Source organism: Canis lupus, chromosome 13, assembly GCF_048164855.1.
Source record: "Canis lupus baileyi chromosome 13, mCanLup2.hap1, whole genome shotgun sequence".
Taxonomy (NCBI): domain Eukaryota; kingdom Metazoa; phylum Chordata; class Mammalia; order Carnivora; family Canidae; genus Canis; species Canis lupus.
In genome coordinates this window covers 11,433,216-11,460,785 of record NC_132850.1, presented here as the reverse complement: position 1 = coordinate 11,460,785, position 27,570 = coordinate 11,433,216, and the positions used below count along the sequence as shown (strand labels likewise).

General features: G+C 38.0%; 1 long non-coding RNA gene across 1 annotated transcript in view; it reads left to right on the top strand.

The window, feature by feature from the left end:
• LOC140602542 (uncharacterized) overlaps nt 1–27,570 on the top strand; it is a 66,874-nt gene continuing 39,304 nt past the window's right edge. The window contains exons 1-2 of the long non-coding RNA XR_012005479.1: nt 1–779; nt 15,300–15,362. This is a non-coding gene — a long non-coding RNA (uncharacterized lncRNA). The remainder of the gene's footprint in view (nt 780–15,299; nt 15,363–27,570) is intronic.

Below are 27,570 nucleotides of genomic sequence, written 5' to 3'. Positions count from 1 at the left end.
AAAAAAAAGATCCACGGAGAGACCTACTGGGAGAGGCTGGAGAAATCTCAGCCTGAGACCCGGGGCGAACCTCTACCCATTGCCAAGCTAACCCGCGCCGTCCATGCAGGGGCTGCGAGGACATCCCTTCTCCCTTCGAAGTTCTCGGGCTCCAACGGCAGCTCGGGCCGCGCAGCCAGGAAGCCCGAGCCTGGCGCTCGCTCCGGGCGCGCGGAGGAGCCCGGCGTGGGGGTGGGGGAGCCTCAGGACCGTTAGCTCGCGTCGCGGGTGTGTGTTTTTTTCTTTTCCCTCCCTCGCTAAGGTTTCTTTTCTTTTCTCTTCCTGTCCAAATATTTCAAATTTCCGCGCCTTAAATAACAGTCTCCTTTTATTTAGCTCGTTCCCTCGGCAGGTCCGGCCACCCGCTGCTCTCTGCCCCCCCTCGGGCCCGGGGCAGCTCGCGCGCGGCGGAGCAGACGGCAGCCCCCGGCCCGGCTGCACGGCCCCGGGTGCACGGCCCCCGCTGCGCGGCCCCAGCCCGGCGCCCTGTCGCCGCGACCTCGCCTGACCCGGCGCCCCGGGCACCCGGAGCCAAGGGAGGCCGCCCCCAGCCCGGGCGCCCGTGTGCCTCCGCAGCTCGGCCTCCCTCCCCGCGCTCGGGAGCCTCCTCTGCCTCGGGGCTCGCCCCCGCGGCCGCCCGGGAGCGTCGGGAGGGCCGCGGCCCCGGGAGCCGCAAGGAGGCCGGCGGCCGGAGCCCGCCCCAGCCCCCACCCCGCGGGTAACCTTGGAGCCGCCCTGGGGTGAGTGCGAGCGCGGCCGCGCCGGGCGGCGGGCGGGAGGCGGGGGGCGGGGGGCAGGGAGCGGGCCTCTGTGCTCCGGGGCCGCGGGCTGCGGGGGCGGCCGGGGTTCTTCGGGCCCGGCCTCGGGCACCGTCCCCGCGGAGGCGGCGGTCCTCGCGCCGGAGGGTCCCCGCGACCTGCGCCGAGCCCGGGGCCGGCGGGCGACGGCGGAGCGGGTGCCGCGGGGCGGGGAGCGGATCGCTGGCGGCGGAGGTGAGCTGGCGGGGACCCGCGCGCCGCCGCCCCCCGCCCCCGCCCCCGCCCCCGCCCCCGCCCGCGCCGGCGCCCGCGTCCCGCCGGTGCCAGCGCGCCCTGCGCCCCGCGGCCCCGCGCCCGGCGGAGGAGCGGGAGGACCAGCGCACCTCGGGCTGCCCGGGCCCAGCCGCCGCGGGCATTGCCGCCGGTGCTGCCCTCCCCGCCTGGACTCCGGGTCGCCCGGGGCTCAGGACGCACGCTCTTTCGGAAAGACCCTCCGCTCGCGGGGCCGGGCGCAGGCCCGCCGGCGCTTTGGGTGCGGCCGCGCGTGCAAACCACCTCCGAGGGGGCTTCTTGTTTTGTTTTCACCCGGAATAGATCCGGAGAGCCAGTGGGGATCTGCAGCGGTGTCTCCAAGAATAAAAACTCTCCAGATCTGGATGTTGACTTGGTAAATTAAGGTTCCAGCGAGATGTGCCATCTGCTGCAGAAGCAGTGTGCAAGCTTCAGGTGTTAGGATGTGAGCTTGGGATTTTTCGGTACTGTCTTCTAATTCCCCAAGACATTAAATAACAGCAGGGTAACACACCCGACAAGTGAGCAAAGGTTATCCTTGCCACCACAGCACCTGCAAAAGCACAAGTGGAACTCGCAGAGTTTGCTTCCTGAGTTCTAAAATGGCTTCTGAACGGTCCAGAGGTACCAGCACATACAAGGAGGGGGACAGGAGTCAGGGAAAGAGTTTGCACTTTTTTTTTTTTTTTTTAAACCACACTGACATTATTACACTTCAGTTAATCCACCTCCCCTCTCCTTCTCCAAGCCCCCATCCTCATTGGTCAAGGAAGAATTTTAGTGTAGGCCTGTTGTATGATTCTATGTACTGCCTTTTTCTCTTCTCTCACCACCCTCCCCCCAAAAACCCAGTCGGCCAGAAATATCAGCTCTTTTGCGAGGAAGTAAAAAAACTACCAATCCTTGTCCAAACTACCCCTCATTTCTTTTGTATATTAAGAAGAAATCCTACATATAACCAATACTGTGCAAGAAGAAATGGTTTTCCTGGACCTCAAACGCTTTTAATTGGCATAATTAAAGTGATATTAATTATATTTTAACATGAAAATAATGGGACAGTTTCTGGAATTGATAGGTGAAAAGCTAAAAAGTACCACGGACATGTTTGGAGACATAGCTTCTGCTCCTCTTTATATTTAATCAGTACACTAGTTACTTAGGAAAAAAAAAATAGATCCTTTATCTTGACCATATAAAGCAATATCATGCTGACTAATTTTATTTTAGTTATATGCCTTAGTTTTTCAGATTAGTTATATATAGTGAAAGTTCACTATAAAGCAAAACTGACATCTTGTAATGTTAAACTTTTAATTTGGAAATGCAACAAATTATCACAACCATATTAAAACACAGTCTACTCCCTTGTTTCTTCTAAATGTGCAATGTGCACAACTTGTTGGTAAAGAAGTCTGCCCTGAGTTTAAAATGTTAAAGTGAAAAATAACTCACTGGTCTTTAATAATAATTATTCTATAATTTGGCTATTCTGTGTACAGCTAATGTAACAGTAGCTCCTTGTCTTACATCCTGGAACTGTTGTAAAAGCCATTTGGGCCCAAATAGTACTTGTTCCATAGTTTTCTCCTTCAGATATTCCTACTAAAAAGGGACTGTCCTCAATGATGCAGCAGTGTTCTGATGTACATTGTGCTAATCCAAAAACTTTAGACCAAACCTATACAGGCCATTTTAAAAGGAACATGCACTTCTTCTTATGTTAAAGCCTAAAAAAGATATGATTGAATCTTAACAGTTGAAAGTCTTGGGATAGCTAATTTGCAAATCAGTTATTAAGGTGTAGGGATGATTCAAGATGAAATCGTAAAATTTCATGTACTAGGAGAATAGGTGGGATCAAATTATTGAAGGGAGCAACATTTGATGATGATTAATAGTACAGTATTTCCTATCTCAGTACTCAAATAAGTAATAGTATGTATTCTGGTATGATTTTTAACTGTCAAGATAATAATATATAAGAATTATCATTAGATACAGAAGTAATTGTTCCAGAGTCTCTTTTCCATGGCTAAGTAAAATATAATTAGAACATAGGAGCACCTTTAAAAAAAAAAACAAAAACCTTCACTACATAATCACCTATATTTTTGGCTGGCCACCTCTTTTTTCTTTTTTCTTTTTTTCTTTTTTTTTAAATTTGATTTTGTGCTTTTTTGCCTCCACATTTTAGGTGATGAACAAAAATAGCATGTAGAAAGAGGTTTCCATTTCTCCCTATTCCTGTTTTCTCAGCCATCTATTTCCCTATTCACAAACGTTACTTCAACTTTAACAATCATATTGTGATGCTAAAAAGTAATTGTTATTCCAATTAATTTAAATTTATCACAGGCCTATAAGTGAAAAAGCACTCAATCTGTATTTTATTTAAAGTTAAATGGAAAAGTGTGGACATTAGGTTGTAGCAAGTGTGTATTTATGTTTTGAATACAAATTTGCTGGAATCTTAAAACCTATCTAATATTTTGACATATGCTAAGACTTTTAGTGCAGGATCAAGATCTAGAAAGTCTTAAATTTCTGGTCTTCAAAAAATAATATATTTTAATTTGCCATATTAAGATAAGACCAATTGTTTTAACTGATAGAAAGTTAAAATGTTGATACTTATAGAAAAATATAAAGAGAGGACTATGATATCAAATCTAATGTGGCTTTTTAAAGTAAATTATTTGTACTGGTAAATTGTATATGTTAATTATAGTGATCATTATTTTACAGTTAAATGTTGCACTGGGCACATGGACCAGAGTTTTCTATGTTTATCTAAAAGCATATAGTTGTTATCATGCAGGTATTCAAAATAATACTTTGTAGTCCTGTCCTAAATGGGTATTTTTATGTACATGCGTGCATGTTTAGATATTCTTTACTAAAGTTCACTACTGAGCAAATAGATATTTTGAACAAATACTGTCAATTCATTTCATGTTACCATTTTAAGATGTAAAATCATGATCTATAGAAATGTAAGCTGATAATTTTTTAGATATAGGTGAAATAATTTTCATTAATGGTCCAGGGAAAGATATAAATTAAAATCAGAGAACTGAAAATACTGAGGCAGGTCCTAGTTCTACCTAGGTTATTTTTTCAAATTCTTGTCATGAGGCAAATATATATGAAAGTGACTTAACATCCACAATTAATATAACCAATTTGAAATAATAGAAATGGAATTGTGATAGGGACAAGAGGAAGAAAGAACATTTAAAATGTTTTAGATAGCTATGACTGTAGGTTAATTTAATTTCAGTTACATGATGGGCAACTTGCTAACTAATCCAAAAGCAAGGACGAAACAAGATCACTGAAAAGATAGCTGCCCAAAAATTCAAAACCAGGGCAAACAAGATCAAAAATTATTTTCATTATACCACTGTGGGAAATATAAACAAGTTAATCTTGATATGGATAATTTAACAATTTCCAGTGTAGTTTTCTACCAATTCACTTGCTTAATGCTTTTAAAACCCATAGTTAGGAAATAACCACTTACTGTTTATGGTCAAAATTTTAAATGACATATGTATGTCTTACTTAAATACAACAGATACGTATTCTGTCCCAAAAGAGCAAGTTCAGCACCTTTCTGAAAGGGAGAGTGGATACCATTGGACATCTGGACTAGAGAAGCCTGAGTAGGGCCACATGGGCAAGAGCACTGAATTTAATGCTGGCTAATTTGCTCAGGAGTGATCAAAATGGCTGAGACTGGTATACATTGTCTATAATTGTTTAAATACACAATGTACTTACCGAAAGCAAGGAACTTTATTCAAAGGCACTTAGAGGAAGATATATATTTTTTTGGCATCCAGAAGGACATCGCCGATGTCACAGGGAAAATATTGATGTAGCAACATAAAAGAGAAGTAACTGTACATAATAACATCAGCTGAAGATAAATGACTGTTTTCGATTTCTTAAAAAAGGCTTGTTTTAAATATTTAAAACGCACAGTTCTTCAAATATATGGCTAGTATCTATAAAATACACAACACAAACTTATTAATATTCTAATTTTTAAAATTTCCACAAAGTACTCCAAAGTACCTTTTAGTTCATCAGATCGTATTGAAATATCACGCACCATACCCTAAGATCAGCAAGTAAATGTTGTGGTTTATCAATGTAAAAGAATCTTAAAGATCAGTACTATCTAAGGAAAATATCCTTTTTGAGTTATTAGGATGAAGATATGGGAATTTTTAGTAGCACATTTTGTATTCTACAAAAAAAAAAGACATTGTATTTAGGATCAGTGTGAAATTAATTTGACATTTCTAAAGCAAAGTAATATTTTATATCATTGTTTTAAGTTTAAATATGTAGAATTTAACCAATAGAACTGTGGATGGCCATTGTGAGATTTCTTTATCCAGCAACACAATAGACTGAAGAGAAATTAGATCAAGACATAAAATTCAGACATAAAATTCAAATGATAGAACAACAGTGATATTAAACCAACCAAGAGAAAAATTGTCTCACCCCAAAATCTTGTTTATTTGGGGAAAAGAATGTAAGAAAGACTATTTAAATCCCTTTTCATTAGATTAAAAGATTGCTGCCTTCTTATTCAATATTATAGGGAATAAAATCCTAAATATTTATAAAAGATATGAACATCCTAAGATACAAGTGGCTCCCTCCTTAGAAAGTATGATAGTAATTGATCTGGGATGGTTCTCTGAAGATTTTCAATGTAGTTATGAATATGTTAGCATATAAAAAGTACTGAATTGATTTTTGTCATCCTTTAGTAGTCCATTAAGGTGTATATATACAAAGAAAATAGAGGATACTTTAATAAATGTCTTTTCTTTTTGGAACTTCTTAATTTATACATATACTAATTAAGTTTACATTTCAGTAAAAGGAGAGAGAAAAGGAACAAAATCAAGCAAGTTAATAAACCAATATTTGTTATTTTGTATCTGTATTACCTAATTTAATATTCATAACCTTTCTCATGGATTGAGCTTTATTCTTGAATTTTACAAATCAGTTACTCAGATATGGACTGAGTAACTCCCCCATAATCACAGGCTAGTAATTTATAGCATACAGATACAAACCCATGTCTTCTTTAACTTCATTATGGCCAGATGGAAAGATCTTTGAGGAGAATTACCACATATCAGTCAATTCAACAACCACATATTAAGTACTCATCACTATAGTCACTTACTAGATTTACAACCTTGGGACAAATTATATCAGAGGTTTCCCACATCTGTAAAATGGGGGTAATAATACTTAATTTGTCATGTTATTATAAATAATAAATGAAATGTGTGTAAATCTCCTGGTACTTAGTAAGCCTTTAATAAATGGCAATTATCATTAGTGGAGAATACAAAGTAACAGGAAATCCATTCTTGACCTTAAGGAACTTAAAAAATATTTGGGTAAAGTTTACACATGGCATACACATAACAACTAGAAAGCATGCAAAGTCTAAGTAAGCGCACACACAAAAAGCAGTTTTATTATGGAAATTCTTATTAGAAGAATTATGATATGGATTTAAATATCCCATAGCGGAAAACTTCCCTTATTGAGAAGAAAAAGGAAAAGCTACCTCAAAAACATTGGCTGTTTTTCCAGCATGAACTCTTTGAGGGTGTCTATATCAGCAAATACACCAGGTGAACAATAGAAAGTAACTGCAAGGACATAAAATACATTATTAAACGCATAAGTAAGTAGGTATTTTGAAAGGTGTCTTCATTTATTTTGAAATAAGTGACTATGATATTCTGATTCAAATGAGAATAAAAAAAATACATAGGAGTTTCCTAAGCATTACATAACGGGATCCATAATAAGTAGTCAGTGTAGGCTAGTGAGTGAATGGTTTTAGAGCCAAATAAACTTTAGTTCCAACTCTGGAACACACTATATATCTCACCTTGGAACAGCCACTTAACCTTTTTTTTTTTTTTTCACTTAACCTTTCTGATCCTTATTCTCACATTTGTAAAATGGATATAATTATATTTATGTTACAGCGTTGTAACAAAAGAATAATATTTATTAAGAAGTCATTTTGTGGTCTAATACAGGAAACTTGTTTTGACATAAACCAACATGTTTCCTGAGACTTATATTTAGTTAGATTAATCAGAAAGAAAAGAAAATCCCTCTTAGGTGACCATAACCTTGAGTAACACAGATATTGTGGATTAAGAATAAAAACTTTGAGGGGCACCTGGGTAGCTCGGTGGTTAAGTGTCTGCCTTTGGCTCAGGTCATGATCCCAGGGTCCTGGGATGCTTCTCCCTCTGCCTGTGTCTCTGCCTCTCTCTGTGTGTCTTTCATGAATAAATAAATAAAATCTTTAAAAAAAAAGAATAAAAACTTTGAATTAAGACTTAAAGTCATTGCTACAAGCAACTATATATACATCTGTACATGTGACCATTATGCAGGTATATTCCTTTTAATAACCACTTGTTAAATACCTATTATATATGAGGTATTTTTCTATATGCTGAGTATACAGAAGTGAGTGACTAGGAACTTATTGAAACAAAACACCATATACAGAGTATAATAAGATATTAGATATAATGAAGGCACAAAGAAAAAATAAATTGGACTTGGCAAGTAATAAATACCTGAGAGAAACCAAACTCCATCTTCAGAAAGTTACTCTAGAAGAGTCAATCAGACTTTCATTTACAATAAAATGAAGACTAGATTTTCTTAAAAAAAAATCCCCAAACAAAACAAATAATTGGATAAAATATTTTTTATTTTTTTTTATGATAGTCACACAGAGAGAGAGAGAGAGAGAGAGAGAGAGGCAGAGACACAGGCAGAGGGAGAAGCAGGCTCCATGCACCGGGAGCCTGACGTGGGATTCGATCCCGGGTCTCCAGGATCGCGCCCTGGGCCAAAGGCAGGCGCTAAACCGCTGCGCCACCCAGGGATCCCGGATAAAATATTTTTTAAACATATTTTGAGGGATGCCTGGGTGGCTTAGCGGTTGAGCATCTGCCTTTAGCTCAGGGCCTAATCCCGGGATCCGGGATTGAGTCCTGCATCGGGCTCCCTGCATGGAGCCTGCTTCTCCCTCTGCCTATGTCTCTGCCTCTCTGTCTCTCATGAATAAACAAATAAATATTTTTTAAAAAACCAAACATTTTGGCATGCAGAGTGTAATGGAAGAAAGTAAGGGTAATCTACAGAGACAAAAAGTGGGGGAAAGTGAGTCCTGATAACAACTGCTCTGGGGGCATCCACTGACCTCTAATGTGTTAGTTTCTTGGGGACACCACAACAGGTATCACAAACTGGGTGGCTAAAACAAGAGAAATGTATTGTCTCACAGTTCTTTTTTTTTTTTTTTAAGATTTTATTTATTTATTTGAAAGAAAGAGAGTTCAAGCAGGGGAAGGGTAGAGGGAGAGGGAGAAGCAGAGCCCGATATGGGGCTCGATCCCAGGACCCTGAGATCATGACCTGAGCGAAGTCACTCAGCCAACTGAGTCACCCAGGTGCCCCTTGTGTAACAACAGTTCTAAAGGGTAGAAGTCTGAAATCATGTTGGTTCCTTCTGAGAGCTGAGGAAGAATATATTCCATTTGGTTCTCCTGGCTTCTGGTAACCCCAGACATTCCATGGCTTGTGGATGGTGTTCTTCCTGGGTCCTGGCATTGTCTTCCCTCCATGTGTGTCCAATTTCCCTGTATTTATAAGAACACCTGTCATAATGAATTAAGGCCCACCCTAATAACCTCATCATACCTTGATCATCTGCTAAAACCATTTCCAAGTAAGACAATACTCACAAGTACTGGAGGTTAGGACTTCAGTGTCTTTTGGGGGAGATACAATTCAGCCCATACCATCTGACAACCTCAAGTTTTTGTTTTACCTTTTTTTTTTTAAAGACTTCATTTATTTATTTGACAGAGAGAGAGAGAGCACAAGCAGGGGGAGTGGCAGGCAGAAGAAGAGGGAGAAGCAGGCCCCTGCTGAGCAGGGAGTCAGACACAGGGCTCCATCCCAGAACCCCAGGATCATGACCTGAGCCAAAGGTAGACACTCAACCAAGTGAGCCACCCAGATGCTCCTTAAGTTTTGGTTTTAAAGAGAGGCTAAAAGACAGTGGTTAAGACAATGATGAAGTAGGAAGACTGACAGAGAACCCCTTTTTAAAGCTGCACACCGCAAACTGTAACATGCTTAAGGAAAAGTTAAACTGTCTGTACAAACATTTTGCCCATCTGTATTGGTTTTTTTGTTTATTTTCCTTCCTTTCTTTTTTAAGATTTTATTCATTTATTCACAAGAGACACACAGAGAGAGGCAGAGATATAGGCAGAGGGAGAAGCAGGCTCCCTGCAGGGAGTCCGACGTGAGCCAAAGGCAGATGCTCAACCACTGAGCCACCCAGGTGCCCTTGCTTGTTTATTTTCTTATTGAGTTTTGAAAGTCCTTTGTATATTCTGGATACAAGACTTTTATCAAGTATGTGTTAAATATTGCCTCTAAAGTCTGTGGCTTGTCTTATCATTTAGTCTTCTCTTTTGAAGAGAAGTTTTTAATTTAATGAAGTACAATTTATCAATTTTTAAAATTTCCTCTTCATGCTTTGTGTGATCCAAGAAATCTTTGCCTAAGCCAGGGTAAAAAAAGTTTTTTTCCTAGAAGCTTCATAGCTTTATGATTTACATTTACAGGTATGTGATCCATTTCAAATAAATTTTTATATATGGTGTGAGGTAAGGGTTGAAGGTTTTTTTTTTCCTTTTGTATGTATATTCAGTCATTCTAGGATTATTTCTTAAAAACACCATTGGATTATCTTGATGTCTTTGTGGAAAAATCCATTGGCCATATATATGTAAGTCTAATTATGACTCATGTTCTGTATCATTGATTTATATGTCTTTCATTATACAAATGTAACATTGCCTTGATTACCATAGCTTTATAAGTCTTGAAATCAAACCGATTGTATTTGTTCAAATTTAATTTTGATATTCCAGATCCTTTGATTTCTGTATATTTTTAAATTTTAGAATTAGTAAATCAAATATTAAAAAACGATTGGAATTATGTTGAGTCTATAAATCAATTTGGGGGAGAACGCACATGTCAATAATTTGAGTCTTCTAACCATGAATATCTCTCTACTTATTCAGGTTTAAAGTTTCTTTAATTACTATTTTTCCATTTTCTATATGGATCTTGCATAAAATTTGTCAGACTTGCTCCTAAACATTTCACATTTTTAAGCTTTTTTATTTCAATTTACAATTGTTCATTGCTAGCATACAGAAATATAGTGACTTTTTAAATTCCAGTAGAATTAACATACAGTGTTATATTAGTTTCAGGTGTGCAATATAGTGATTCAACAATTCCATACATCACCCAGTGCTCATCATGACAAGTGTACTCCTTAATTCCCATCACCTATGTCACCCAAACCCCACCCACCTTCCCTGTGGTGGGGGTGTTTGTTCTCTATAGTTAAGAGTCTTGTTTCTTGGTTCATTTCTCTCCTTCTTTTTTCCCTTTGCTCATTTGTTTTGTTTCTTTTTTTTATTTTTAAAAAGATTTTATTTATTTATTCACGAGAGACAGAGAGGCAGAGGGAGAAGCAGGCTCCATGCAGGGAGCCTGACATGGGACTCGATCCTGGATCTCCAGGATCAGGCCCTGGGCTGAAGGTGGCGCTAAACCACTGAGCCACCCGGGCTGCCCATTTGTTTTGTTTCTTAAATTCTACATATGAGTGAAATCCTATGGTATTTGTCTTTCTCTGACTTACTTATTTCACTTAGCATTATACTCTCTAATTTCATTCTTGTTGGAAATGGCAAGATTTTTTTCTTGCAAGATTTCATTTTTTATGGCTGAATAATATTCCATTGTCTATTATATCACATCTTCTTTATCCATTCATCTATTGATGGATCCTTGGGCTGCTTCTATAATTTGACTACTGTAAATAATACTGCTGTAAATATAAGGATGCATATAACCCTTTGAATTAGTGCTTTTGTATTCTTTGGGTAAATACCCGTAGTGCAATTCCTGGATCATAGGGAGAAAAACAGTAACTTTTTTTATACTGATCTTATATCCTCCAACCTTGCTAAAATTCCTAATTATTCTAGGTTTTGAGTTTGTTTTGTTTTGGGGGAGATTTTCATGGATAGCCAAATTGTCTATAAGCAAGAAGTTTTATTTTTTTCCTTTCCAGTTTGTATGCTTTTTTTTTTTTTTTTTTCTTGCCTTACTGTCCTGGCTATCACCTCCAATACAATGTTTAATAGAAGTGATTAGAGTAGACATCTTTGCCTTATTTCTGATCTGAGAAAGAAAGCACTTAATCTTTCACCATGATATTAGCTCTAGATTTTTCCTTTTTTTTAATTTAAATTCAGTTAGCTAACACATAGTGCATCATTACTTTCAGATGTAGTGTTCAATAATTTATCAGTTTAAATTATAATTTAAATGGATGAGGAATTTAATAATTTTTTCTGCTTTTTATTGAGATGATTATTTGTAGTTTTTTAGCCTGTTAAGAGAGTGAGTTATATTGATTTTCTTTTTTGATTTTCAAATATTGACTTACCCTTGCATTTCTAGGAGAAACCCCACTTGCTTTTGATGTATCACACTTCCTACATATTGCTGGATTTGATATGCTAATATTTTGTTAAAGATTTTAATGAGTATATTCATGAGTAATATTGATTTATAGCTGGGATCCCTGGGTGGCTCAGCAGTTTAGCACCTGCCTTCAGCCCAGGGCGTGATTCTGGGGTACTGTGGTTGAGTCCCACCCCCATTGGGCTCCCTGCATGAAGCCTGCTTCTCCCTCTGCCTGTGTCTCTGCCCCTCTCTCTCTCTGTGTCTCTCATGAATAAATAAATAAAGAATCTTTAAAAAATATTGATTTATAGCTTTCTTTCCTATTAATGTCTTGCTATAGATGGAATATTTGTGTCCTCTCAAAATTCCTATGTTGAAATGTAATGCTCAGTGTGATGCTATGAGGAGATGTGGGAACTACTTAAGTCATGAAAGTGGAACCTTCATGAATGGGCTTAGTGCTCTTACAAAAATGAGACTCCACAGAGATCCCCAGTCCCTTCCACCAATGAACCAGAAAGCAGGCCTCCATCAGACATTCATTCTACTAGAGCTTGGATCTTGGATTTCTCAGCCTCCAGAACTATGAGAAATAAATTTCCATCGTCTATCAGTCACCCAGACTATAGTATTTTGTTATAGCAGCCCAGAAGGACTAAGATAACATCTTTTTCTGGTTTTGGTACCACAGTAATGCTGACCTCATGAGTTGGGAAGTGCTCTCTCTTCTGTTTTCAAAAAGAGTTTATACAGAATTAGTATTGTAACTTTCTTAGATGTTTGGTTGAATTAACCAGTGAAGCCCTCTGGAACTGGAGTCTTCTTCATGGCAAAGTTTTTATCTATAAATTCAAATTTTAAAATAGATATGGGCTATTCAGGCAATCTTTGGCAATGTGTATCTTTCTTTCTTTCTTTCTTTCTTTCTTTTTAGTGTGTATCTTTCAAGGAATTTGTCCATCTTGTTTTTGTTTTCAATTTTTTTGAAAATAAATTTGTCATAATATTGCCTTATTTTTTAAATATATGTAGTATATTAAATTATGTCCCCTCTTACATTCTTAATATTGCCAGTTAATATCTTCTCTCTTTTATTTATTTATTTTGATCAATTGAATATATTAATTTGTCAAACTTTTCAAAGAACTATCTTTTGACTTCACTGATTTTCTTTATTGTTTCTCTGTTATCAATTTCACTGATATCTGTTCTTGCCTTTATTATTTCCTTCTAGCTGCTTACTTTCAGTTTAATTGCTCCTTTATTTTAAAGTGAAATCTTAGAGTACTAATGATTCAAGACACTTCTTATTTTCTAGAAAAAGACAGTTTCTCAAATTTCTCTGGATCCCACAAATTCCAATATGTTATGTTTTCATTTTCAGTCAATTAAAAATATTTCTAACTTCCCTTATGACTTCCTTTTTGATCCATGGGCTATTTCCACTATCTATGGTTACAAAATATACTTTGTATTATTTCAGTGGAGATCAAATACATAGGTCATATCAATAAATGTAAATGGGCTTGTTTTGGGGCACCTGGCTGGCTTAATTGGTAGAGCATTGATTCTTGATCTTGGGGTTGTGAATTCGAGCCCCATGTTGGATGTAAAGATTACTTAAGTAATTTTTTTAAACCCAATAAATAAATAAATAAATAAATGGACTTGTTTCACCTATTTTTTGGTAAATATTTTATTTATTTATTCATGAGAGACAGAGAGAGAGGCAGAGACATAGGCAGAGGGAGAGGGAGAAGCTGGTTCCCTCTGGAAAGCCTGACATGGGACTCGATCCTGAAACTCCAGGATCATGACCTGAACCAAAGGCAGAGGCTCAACTGCTGAGCCACCCAGGCATCCCTTTGTTTCACCTATTAAAAGAAAAAGATACTCACATTTTGAGACAAAACAAAAGTCAACCTATGCTTTACTTAAGAGACATACTTAAAATTAAGTGAAACACAGAGAGGATTGGACTCCTGGGTGGCTCAGTGGTTGAGCGTCTGCCTTTGGCTCAGGGCGTGATCCCGGGGTCCAGGATGGAGTCCCGAGTCCGGCTTCTTGCAGGGAGCCTGCTACTCCCTTGGCCTGTGTCTCTGCCTCTCTGTGTCTCTCATGAATAAGTAAGTAAAATCTTAAAACAAACAAACAAACAAACAAATACAGAGACTAAAAAAAACCAGGATAGGCAAAGATATACCTGATAAATACAAACAAGCTCACTTAAAAAAAAAAGTACAAAAAAAAAAAAGTACAAGGAGAAATAGAAACACACTAATTGTATAAATCTATAATACGTGATTCTAAATCTAACACGTCAATTTTAACAAACGATGTAAAAGAGTTCTAAACAGTATAACAAATATGGTAGCTTTAATGCATATATCAAACTTTACCCTCTAATAATAGGAAATATACCTAATTCTTTAGTGCACATGAAGCATTTATGAAATTAGTTACATAGTAAAAAAAAAAAATCTCAACAAAAACCATGAAGTAAGTATATTACAAACAGGGACACCTGGATGGTCGAGCATCTGCCTTCAGCCCAGCGTGTGATCTTGGGGTCCCAGGATGGAGTCCCACATCAGACTTCCTGCATGGAGCCTGCTTCTCCCTCTGCCTATGTCTCTGCTTCTCTCTCTCTGTCTCTCATGAATAAATAAATAAAATCTTTAAAAAATGTTTAAGAAAGACACATTACAAACAACATTCTTATTACAATCTAAGAAAACTTGAAATCAAGAGTAAAAATTTTTATTTATTTTAACATATTCTTTACGCCCAATATGGGGCTTGAACTCACAGCCCTAAGATCACGACTTGCAAGAGTCACATGCTGTACTGACTGAACCAGCCAGGTTCCCATTTTACATTTTATTTTATTTTGTGAGTAAAAACTTTCTTTTCCCTCTGCCACTTTCTCGCTCTCTTTGTCAAATAAAAAAAAAATTTTTTTCTTAAAGATTTTATTTATTTACTCATGAGAGACACACAGAGAGAGAGAGACAGAGACAGAGACACAGGCAGAGGGAGAAGCAAGCTCCATGCAGGGATCCTGACATGGGACTCGATCCCGGGTCCCCAGCATCACACCACAGGCTGAAGGTGGCACTAAACCTCTGAGCCACCCAGGCTGCCCCAAATAAATGAATTCTTAAGAAAATAGATAAGCAAAAAACCTTAGTGGCTTAAAGCAAGATTTATTGTTTAATATGATTCTATGGGTTAGCTAGACAGTTCTCATCTGGGCCAGGACAGATGATGCTGGATACTTTAGGATGACCTTTAACAATTTCAAAAAAATGTTCAATTTCACTCAAAATTAGATAAATGCAAAGTAAAAATATAATTCTCACTGATAAGCTGGGTAAAAAAATAAAATTTGGTAAAAAAAAATGTAGTGTACTCTGTTGATTAGGCTATGAGGAAGCAGGCACTCCATTCATTGCTGACAGGAATAAAATAATGCTACAACCTCTATGAAGTGAATTTGGCAACACATAAGAAAACTATATATACATTCATGTTCTAACCCTATAATTTTAATTCTAGGCATTTAACCTGAAAATACACTTCCAAGATAGGAGAAAGACATGCACAAATATTTCATTATGTGTAAGTATTTCTTTGTAAACATTATTTGTAATAGCATTACTATACATTAGCTAATTGAATTTTTTTTAGCTAATTGAATTTAAATTTAAAAATGAACATTATTTTTCAGAGCATTATAGTGTTTATGATAGCATTACAAATAAGCATTTGTAAAAAAAAAACAAATAAGCATTTGTAATAACGAAATATTGTAAATATCCTAAATATCCAGCGACAAGGACTGATAAGAATAAACAGTGACACATTTACACAATTGAAAACTATACAGCCATTTGAAAAGGTAGGAAGAGGGCAGCCTCGGTGGCCCAGCGGTTTAGTGCCTGCCTTTGGCCGAGGGCGTGATTCTCGAGTCCTGGGATCAAGTCCCGCATTGGGCTCCCTGCATGGACCCTGCTTCTGTCTCTGCCTCTCTCTCTCTCTCTCTCTCTCTCCCTGTCCTTCTATTGAATAAATAAATTTAAAAAAAAAGAATGGATAAACAAAATATGATATATTCATACAATGGTATATATTTAGTTATAAAAAATAATGAAGGGCCGCCCTGGTGCAGCGGTTTAGCGCCGCCTGCAGCCCAGGGCGTGATCCTGGAGACCCTGAATCGAGTCCCACGTCAGGCTCTCTGTATGATGCCTGCTTCTCCCTCTGCCTGTGTCTCTGCCTCTCTCTCTCTCTGTCTCTATGAATAAATAAATAAAATCTTAAAAAAAGAAAGTACTAATTAATGGTACCACATGGTTGAAAATTATGCTAAAGATTGACACAAAAGACTATGTATTGTATGATTCCATTTAAATAAAATATCCAGGATAGGCTGCAGAGACAGAAAATAGATTAAGTGTTGTAAGGGGCTACTGGAGGGAGGAAATAGGGAGCCATTGCTAATGGGGACAAAGTTCCTTTTAGGGGTGATAAAAATGTTCTTGAACTAGAAAGTGGTAATCACCGCACAATTTTGTAAAGATACTAAAAAAAATGTCAATTATATACTTTATTGAAAGAGTAAATTTTTTTTTTTAAGATTTTATTTATTTATTCATGAGAGGGGATCCCTGGGTGGTTCAACGGTTTAGCACCTGCCTTCGGCCCAGGGCACGTCCTGGAGTCCCGGGATCGAGTCCCACGTCGGGCTCCCTGCATGGAGCCTGCTTCTTCCGTCTGCCTGTTTCTCTGCCTCCCTCTTTCTGTGTCTCTCATGAATAAATTTTTTAAAAATTTAGAAAGAGGGAGGCAGAGACAGAGGCAGAGGGAAAAATAGGCTTCCCCGCAGGGAGCCCAATGTGGGACTCGATCCTGGAACCCAGGGATCATGTCCTGAGCCAAAGGCAGATGTTCAACTGCTGAGCCACCCAGGCGTCCCTGAAAGAGTAAATTCTGTGGTATATGAATTAACTAATCAGTTTTTTTTTTTAAAGAGGAAGAGAGAAGCAAAAACAACAAAAGAACCCAAGCATGGGTCTACTGCCCTTTACTCAATACAAAGATGATGATCTCTAAAAGTAGGACTTATTCTTTAGATATTTTATGTAACTGGTTTTTTGGAGTGCTCGAAAGAGGTTTCCTTATTTATTTCCTTCCACAAGAATGAGGAAATGTGTTTATTTTGGTCACTTCACTATCTTCAGTTCCTAGCATGGTGCCTAGCACATGGTTGACACCCAGTAAATAAGTGTTGAATGAAAAAGAAAAGTAGAATGAATGATAATAGAGTTAAGAAATCCTATCTGGTAATTACCAGTGCAATACTTAGAAATTATTGTATGAAAGTTTGATGGGTAACAGGATATTTACAAGATCCCAAGGGATTACCCCTAAGATTACTTCATCATGAAGGGGAAAAGTATTATTACAATGGAGAGGTCTTTGGACACCACTTTAATCATGTGATCAAATTTAGCATGACCATAAGGGAATTACTTGACATTAGGTAATTCCTGATGTGATACAGAGGGAGCGCAATACTACATAGGAAATTCCTTGCCAAGAATGTTTAATCTGAATCTAATTTTGAAGAGGCAATCAGACAATGACTATGAGATCTTCTATGAGACAATTGGCTAGACTGTTTAAAAATATCAAATATTGTCAAAGAAAAAAAGCAAAGTGATATCTCATTGTGGTTTTAATTTCCATTTCCCTATTGATTGTGATGTTGAACATTTTTTCATGTGTTTTTGGGCCATCTGTGTGCCTTCTTTAGAAAAATGTCTATTCAGGTTGTCTGCCCATTTCTTTTTTTAAAATTTTTTTTAAAAGATTTTATTTATTTATTCATGAGAGAGACACACAGAGAGAGGCAGAGGGAGAAGCAGGCTCCTGTAGGGAGTCCGATGTGGGACTCGATCCTGGGACTCCTGGATCACTCCCTAGGCCGAAGGCAGATGCTCAACTGCTGAGCCACCCAGGCGTCCCTGTCTGCCCATTTCTAATTGGATTATTTGTTCTCTTGTGTTGAGCTGTATAAGTTCTTTATATACTTTGGATGTTAATCCCTTATCAGATATATCATTTGCAAATATCTCCTCCCATTCAGTAGATTGCTTTTTTGTTTTGTAGGTAGTTTCCTTCACTATGCAGAAGCTTTTTATTTTGATGTAGTCCCAATAGTTTTATTTTAATGTCTGGAAAAATGTTTCTATGGCCTACATCAAATAAATTACTGCTTATGTTTTCTTCTAGGAATTTTATTGTTTCAGGTTTCATGTTTAGGTCTTTAATTCATTTTAAATTTATTTTTGTGTAAGAAAGTGGTCCAGTTTCGTTCTTTTGCATGTAGTTGTCCTGTTTTCCCAATACCGTTTATTGAAGAGATGATATTTTTCCCATTGTGTATCTTTGCTTCCTTTGTCATAAATTAAATGACCATAAAAGCATGAGTTTATTTTTGGATTCTATTCTGTTCTGTTAACCTATGTGTCTGTTTTTTTTTTAATGTCTTATTTATTTATTCATAAGTGACAGAGAGAGAGAGAGAGAGAGAGGCAGAGACACAGGTCCAGGGAGAAGCAGGCTCCCTGCAGGGAGCCCAATGTGGGTGGGACTCCACCACAGTGCCCCAGAATCACGCCCTGGGCAGAAGGCAGCGCTAAACCGCTGAGCCACTCGGGCTGCCCTGTTTTTGTTTCAGTACCATACTGTTTTGATTACTACAGCTTTTGAAATCCTCGTGTTCTGTTGGTGGGAATACAAGTTGATGCAGACACTAAAGAAAACAGTACAAATTTCTTCCAAAAATTAAAAATTGAATTACCATATGATCCAGTAATTCCAATACTGAGTATTTACCCATAAAAACACAAAACATTAATCTGAAAATATATATACACCCCTATGTTTATTGAAGCATTATTTACAATAGCCAAGATATGGAAGCAACCCAAGTGTCCATTGATAGATGTGGTATTAAAAACTATGAAATTTTACTCAGCCATAAAAAAGAATGAAATCTTTCCATTTACAGCAACATGAATGGAACTAGAGGGCATAGTGCTAAGTGAAATAAGGCAGACAGAGAAACACAAACCATATAATTTCACTCCTATATGGAAATTAAGAAACAAATGAACAAAGGAAAAAAGAGAGAAACAAAAAAACCCAAACTCAAATATAGACAACAAACAGGTGATTGCCAGAGGGGAGATGGGTGGGAGGATAGGTGAAATAGGTGAAGTGGATTAATGTACACTTATGATGAGCAATGAGTAATTTATAGACTTTTTGAAACAGTATAGTGTACATCTGAAATGAATATAGCACTGTTAGTCAATTATACTAGAATTTTAAAAATCACTAAAAAATTTTAAGACAAATGACCCAATTAAAAGTGGACATAACAATTTGAATAGATACTTCTCTAAAGGAAATATACTAGTAGTATAAAAAAATGATCACTATCATTAGCAAATCAAGCCCAGAAAGAGATACCACTCTTATATCCAATAGAATGGCTGTAATCTAAAATAATAGGCACATCTGGATGACTCAGATAGTTAAGCATCTGACTCTTGATTTTGGCTTGCATTCTGATCTCAGAGCACAGGGCTCTGCACTCAGCAGTCTGCTTGAGATTTCTTTTTCTCCCTCTTCCTCTGTTCCCCCTGCTCCCCCTGCTCTCTCTCTCTCTCTCTCTCAAATAAATAAATGAGTAAACTATTACAAAAAATAAGACTACAATAAGTGTTGACAAGAATGTGGAGAAATTGAAATCCTCATTCACTAGCAGTAAGAATGTTAAATAGTACAGCCACTCCAGAATACAGTGTGGCAATTCCTCAAATTGTTAAATGAGGAATTAACTGTATAGCCCAGAATCCTACTTGGAGTGTATATCAAAGAAAAATAAAAATATATTCCATAAAACTTGGATACAAATGTTCATAGAAGCATTATTCATAATAGCCAAAAAAGTGGATACAACTCAAATGTCCATTAACTGATAAATGAATATACAAAACGTGTATATTTATAAAATAAGCAGATATTTTAAAATTTGATGAAGCCCATTTTTATCAGTCTTTTCTATTATTGTTTTCTGGTTCTGTCTGCAAAAACTTTGCCTAAATCATGACCATGAAGATATTCTCTTATTTTTTCTTCTAATAGTTTTAGCTTTTTATACTTAGATCTGTTATCCAACCTATCTGTTGTTGGTAGATGGGTGTTTCAGTCTCCAATTTTAGTTGTGGATTTGTTTATTTATCCTTTCAATTCTACCAGTTTGTACTTTACATGTTTTGCAGACCTGTTGTTTGGTGCATATATTTTTAGGATTGCTATGCGTTCTTGCTGGGTTGACCATTTATATAATGTATTTCTCTGTTTTCTGGTTATTTGCTTTGTTCTGAAGTATATATATATATATATTTTTTTAAAGATTTATCTATTTATTTATGATAGACATAGAAAGAAAGGCAGAGGGAGAGGCAGGCTCCACGCTGGGAGCCCGATGCGGGACCCGATCCTGGGGCTCCAGGACCATGCCCTGGGCCAAAGGCAGGCGCCAAACCGCCGAGCCACCAGGGATCCCCTGTTCTGAAGTATATTTTATCTGATATTAACATAGCCATTACTACTTACTTTTAAAATTTAACAGGTTTACTTATAATTGTTAAAAAGTTGAACTGCTGAAATTTGTTCACTGAAACACTTTGATTTGTATGAATGCTTTATGTTCCCTTATTTATTTATTTATTTATTTATTTATTGTTCCCACATTTATATTAAAAATTCACACACAAACGAAAATGGAAAAACTGCTACTACCTAATTTCTGTCTTCTATTTTTCCACTTACAGTCATATACTTTAGGTGCCTTTTGACTCTATGGGAAAAAATATCTAACATTCAGAGCTACCAATAACAGGAAAAATAGAATTTTTTTATATTTTAGTTTTTTAGAGAGAGAAGGCATGGGAGCACAGAGTGGGGGTGCGGGTAAGGGACAGGAATAGAGAGAGAGAGAGAGGGAATTTTTAAAAAATTTTATTTATTTATTCATGAGAGACACACACACACAGAGGCAGAGACATAGGCAGAGGGAGAAGCAGGCTTGCCACAGGTAACCTGATGTGGGACTCGATCCCAGATTCTGGATCCCAGGATCACACCCTGAGCTGAAGGAAGACACTTAACCGCTGAACCACCCAGGTGTCCCGAAAGAGGGAGAATCTTAAGCAGGCTCCAAGCCCATTGGAGGCCCACACAGGGCTCAATCTTATGACCCCGAGATCATGACCCGAGCCAAAATCAAGAGTCAGAGCTTAAACCACTGAGCCACCCAGGCGCCCAGAGAATTTTTCTTTTTTTAAAGAATGAAATGTTTTTCATCATAGTGGAAATGCTATGTACCTATGCAGAATGCTAGCTGGATGTCTTTTGGTATAATTGTTACATGTTTGGCATGGATAGCACTCATGTTGATGTCTTCAAAAAGGCCCACAAGATGGGTCTCACTTGCCTCCTGCAAAGCACCAAAAGCTGCAGTCTGGAAGCACAGATTTGTTTTGAAGTCCTGAGCAAGTTCTCCCACCAGCCACCGGAAAGGAAGTTTTCCAATCAGAAGTTCAGAGGACTTCAGATAACATCAACTTCCCGGAGTGCCACAGTACCAGGCCTTTACTACTGTGAAGTAGGTTTCTTCACCCCTCCAGTAGAGGGCACCCTTTTGCCACAGCTTTTGTAACCAGTTTCTTCCTCTGAGCTGTAGCACTGGTGGATTTGCAAGCATTCTGCTTTGTAGGAGCCATGGAATAGAGACCTCCTTATCTCTCTTCTCCTTTGGCTAGAGCTCGGTGAGATACAGGTGTCACTGGTTATTATATTTTTCAACTCTAAACTTTCCATTTGCTCCATCTTTACATTTCCAATTTCTTTACCAAGAATTTTTATTTTTTCATGTTTCAAGCATATTTTTACATTTGTTTCTTGAAGTATTTTTTTTAAAATATTTTTTATTTATTCATGAGAGACAGAAAGAGACAGAGGGAGCACAAGCAGGGGGAGAGGGAGAGGTAGAGGGAGAGGGAGAAGCAGACTCCCCACTGAGCTGGGAGCCCAACGTGGGGCTCCATCCCAGGACCTGGAAATCATGACCTGAGCCAAAGACAGATGCTTAACCATCTGAGCCACCCAGGCCCCCCTGTTTCTTGAAGTATTTTTTTTAAAGATTTTATTTATTTATTCATGAGAGACACACACAGAGAGGCAAAGACACAGGCAGAGGGAGAAGCAGGCTCCATGTAGGGAGCCCGATGTGGGACTTGATCCTGGGTCTCCAGGATCATGCCCTGAGCCAACGGCAGAGGCTCAACTGCTGAACCACCCAGGTGTCCCCTTGAAGTATTTTTATGATGGCGATAGACCCAAAATCTCCGTCATCTTAGAGTGGCAAGTATTGATTATCTTTTTGTTTGTTTGTAATTTACTTTGAGATTTTCCTAGTTCCAGGTAGGATGTGTGGTTTTTGATTGAAACTTTGACATTTTGGGGTTATGTGTTTTGAGACTCTGGATTGTATTTATTTATTAAAAAATTTTTAAAAAGTACGATAAACCAGCAGTAATTCTTTTTTTAAGTAGTAATTCTTTATTATCATCAAACATCCAAACAGTTTTTTAAATGTTCTTAATTGCCTCATTTTTTGACTATTTTAATCAGAATCTTAATAATGTCCACACTCTGCATTTCATCAATAAATCCCAAGTCTTTTTTATTCTATAAGTTCTCTCCTCCTTTAAAATTTTTCTTTTTTAAAAAAGATTATTTATTTATTCATGAGAGACACACACAGAGAGAAAGAGATAGGGAGAGATACAGGCTTCTCCCACAGGCAGAGGGATAAGCAGGCTCCCCGCAAGGAGCCCAATGTGGGACTCGATCCGGTACTCCAGGACCATGCCCTGGGCTGAAGGCAGACGCCCAACCTCTGAGCCACCCAGGCGTCCCCTTTAAAAGTTTTCTTACAAAATTTTTGTTGTTCTATTGTTATTGCAGAAACTGGGTGATTTATACTGTCTGGATTTTGCCAATTGCTTCACCATTGAATTCAACTTACCATGCTTCTCTGTTCCCTTTAGGTGTTGGGTTGAGCCATGGATATTATTTAAATCTGTTTTAGCCAGCTTTCTCTGACATTTCTATTGCTAGGGAAGGGAAGTGCAACATGGGGTAGGAGTCAGGGTACAAGTCCAAATTTCCAATTTGGACTCTGTTTATATGTAGGGTGGGGGCTATTCATTACTGCTGGGCAAGGATGGGGTTCTGGTTCCCCACTAGTGCTCCGACTGATACCACTCTGCACGGGAAAGATAGGAGTGCTTCATTTCTGTTCCCAATGTGACCTCCATTGACACTATGGGGGGAGAACAAAGTAGCTTATTATTGTTGGACATTGGTGAACATCCTGGCTCTCTACTAGACCTCCTCTGACACCACTCCCCATTATCCTTTTTCAAAAAGTAATATATTTAATTGTAAGTTTATGTAATTTAATTTTTAAAAATGACTATTTCTAACAATTGGCTCATAAAGTTCTTGAAAATTTAACAATCAACTCTCATGAGCCAGCAGAAGCTGGCTCTAACACAACTCAGTAAAAATGCACATAACCTTTGATCCAGCAACTCTACTGCTAGGAATCTACCCTAAGGAATTCTAAGTTTATCTTCAATTCATCTGAGCAACTGTTTGCTGGGCATGTCTTATACCCACGTGTGTCTAATAGGCATTTCAAATTTATTATGTCCAGAACTAAACCCTCAATTTTTATTCCATAAATTTGTTTCTTCTCCTGTGTTTCCCATCTTAGTTTAGAACTGTCATCATCCAAATGCTCAGGTTCATTAGTCCTGACTCTTCTTTTTCTCTTAATCATCTGAACTATTAGCAAATCCTGCTGACTGCTTCACCAATATATATTATAATCTGATGACTTCCTTCTTTGTCATTGAGCCTCGCTGGTTCTAAGTAACCAATATCTGAAGTCATCACTGTGGTTTTGTCTGGCCAAACCTGAGTTTGCCCATCTCTGGGAGTATAGAGTCAATCCCACCTAAGCACTTTCATAAATGGATTCTGGCAAAAAAGACAATTTTGACTTTAATGTTGCAACACGGTCATTTAACTGCTTATGTTCTCTGTGACAAACATCACATAATTCTATACATATATAGAAGATTAAGTAGGAAAAAACAGAAGAAAGAAATCCAGAATTTAGTGATTATAATGCTCTACATTTTCATGTGTAGCATGTTTTTATTTTTTAAATTTTTTTAATAAATTAATTTTTTTTAATAAATTAATTTTTTATTGGTGTTCAATTTACCAACATACAGAATAACACCCAGTGCTCATCCCGTCAAGTGTCCCCCTCAGTGCCCGTCACCCACTCACCTCCACCCCCTGCCCTCCTCCCCTTCCACCACCCCCAGTTCGTTTCCCAGAGTTAGGAGTCTTTATGTTCTGTCTCCCTTTCTGATATTTCCCACACATTTCTTCTCCCTTCCCTTCTATTCCCTTTCACTATTATTTATATTCCCCAAATGAATGAGAACATACACTGTTTGTCCTTCTCCGATGGACTTACTTCACTCAGCATAATACCCTCCAGTTCCATCCACGTTGAAGCAAATGGTGGGTATTTGTCGTTTCTAATGGCTGAGGAATATTCCATTGTATACATAAACCACATCTTCTTTATCCATTCATCTTTCGATGGACACCGAGGCTCCTTCCACAGTTTGGCTATTGTGGACATTGTAGCATGTTTTTTAAATGTTAAATTAATTCACATGATCTAAACAAGCCCTTTTTTCAATGGATATTTTAAATTATCTAGAGCTAGTTTGTTCTTTTGAAAAGGTCATTGATACTTTATCTTTGTTTGCATAGAATGGAACAAAGTGATTATATATGAAAATTCGTGGCAAATTCCTCTATATGGAAAACATACTTTTTTTTCCTAAGATGCTCTTTATTTCACTGCTCATACACTTAAAAGTAAACATGAAAGAAGACCTGTTTTATGCCTTTGTGCCAGTATCCTTTTAAATGTCTGTTCTGTTTATTGCTGATTTCTCTGGTTTCTTCACTAGACCCACAAGAGAATAGTTTTCTTCATTTGAAATATAGAATTGCCAAATAGAACACAGTTCTAAATTTGAAATGTTCTGACTTTTATAAAAGTTACCTTGACTTTTTAACTGCAGTAATTACTTTATATGCAATATTTCAGAAAATTATGGCTCATATGATTACTGCTGTTCAAGAAAGTTATATCTGTTAGATGCAATTTTTTGTTGTTTGGGAAGAATCTAATAAAGGAATTATGTTTACCTTTGTAAACTCTGCATGCACAGAGTTTAAGGAAACCAACAATGGATGCTGTAGTATCCCATCTCTTATAACAGTACGAGAGCTAGTAAAAGTGGATATTTCTTACCAGTATTCTCAACTGTTGGCTTTGCCAACAGACAAGCCAGGGCAACAGGACACACAGAATCATGAATGTGGTAATATATTAAAGTTGGAGACATCGGTAAGAATGCATGTTTAATTACTATAGGTACAGGGATCCCTGGGTGGCGCAGCGGTTTGGTGCCTGCCTTTGGCCCAGGGCGCGATCCTGGAGACCCGGGATCGGATCCCACGTCGGGCTCCCGGTGCATGGAGCCTGCTTCTCCCTCTGCCTCTCTCTCTCTCTCTCTCTCTCTCTCTCTGTGACTATCATGAATAAATAAATAAAATCTTTAAAAAAAAAAATAATTACTATAGGTACAGATGGTTAAGTATAGGAATATTGATAGATATGTGTACACACATGGGTTAGTATATGCACACATACTTCTTTGTTCTGTCCGCTGAGAGAGATTAGAAGAAATGACACCCCAAAAATAATGAACACACTTAGGGCTTAAATCTTGGCATCTAATACCATTATCCATGAAAAGGAAACAGGGCTCCTTGGAAAATAGCTGATTCTATGACTAGGGCAGACAATATACAAGATGAACCTGGATCATCTTGTGGTGTCAGAAAGTACAGAATTATTTAACACACACACATATACATACACACTGGTGGGATATGTCAAAGGGGCCTAGGAGCCAACTGAGAAAACTCTTAAATTGCCAACAATTGAATAATTTGAGCAACAAAATAAAAGTAGCATCAAACTATGACCCAAAGTATAACCCAAAGTATAAAATAAATATCCCTAAGTTCATAATGATACAAATACATGACTAAATCAATTAATGGGGAAAATTAGGCAAATTTCCCATGCAGAAGAATTCTCAATACATTATATAGATATTCAAACCTAAACAAAGGGGAACATAAGTTCCTACTCCTTAAATGTAGGTTGCACATAGTGACTTTCTTCCTAAAAATACAATATGGAAAGTTGGGGGGTAGGAATATCTTCATAGTAGAAAAGCCTAACACACGCTACAGTCAGAGGAGATCAAGGTCAATATGCACAGTTCTATGTCATGTTGGTGGTGTGTAACTTTGATATCTTAATGCAACCAAGATATCCATCAGTAGGGGAATGGATAAACTGTGGTACAGCCAGACAAGAGAATATTATTCAATGCTAAAACAAAGTGAGCTATCAAGCCATGAAAAGACATGAAGGAACCTTAAATGCATGTAACTAAGTGAAAGAAGCCAATCTGAAAAAGCTGCATATTGTATGATTCCAACTATATGATGTTATGGAAAAGGCAAAAAATAATCAGTGGTTGCCAGAGTTTGAGTGTTTGGAGGGATGAATAGGAAGAACACAGAAAATGTTTAGGGCAGTGAAAATACTCCGTAGGAAAAAAAAAAAAAAAAAAAGAAAATACTCCGTAGGCCACTATAATGACGGATACATGTCATATGTTTACCCAAATCCATAGAATGTGCAACACCAAGAGTTAACCCTAAGGCAAACTATGGATTTGGGGGTGATTATGATGTGTCGATTTAGGTTCACCAATTGTAACAAGCATACCGCTCTGGTCAGGTATGTTGATAATGGGATAATGAGACGACACATGTCGGAGGCAGGGAGTGTAGGGAAATCTCTGTACTTTCTTCTCAATTTTGCTGTGAAACTAAAATTAACATAAATAATAACAAATAACAAAACATTATTAACATGTACATAAACTTACAATTAGCACATTTTTATTGTCTTAAAAAATAATTTATCATTTATTTTTTGTCATTGAAACATTATATTCTACTGGGAAGTCAATTTAGAATCAGCATCCAACACCTCAAACGCAGCTACATGTTTATTTTTATTTTTTATTTATTTTAAAAAATATTTTATTTATTTATTCATGAGAGACACAGAGACAGAGAGAGGCAGAGACACAGACAGAGGGAGAAGCAGGCTCCATGCAGGAAGCCCAATAGGGTACTCGATCCCAGGACTCCCCAGGATCCAGGACTCCGGGATCACACCCTGAGCTGAAGGCAGACCCTCAACTGCTGAGCCACCCAGGCGTCCCTACATGTTTATTTTATTTTATTTTATTTTATTTTATTTTATTTTATTTTATTTTATTTTAAAGATTTTATTTATTTATTCATGAGACACACACACACACACACACACACACACACACACACACAGAGGGAGGCAGAGACACAGGCAGAAGGAGAAGCAGGCTCCATGCAGGGAGCCTGATGCAGGACCTGATCCCGGGTCTCCAGGATCACA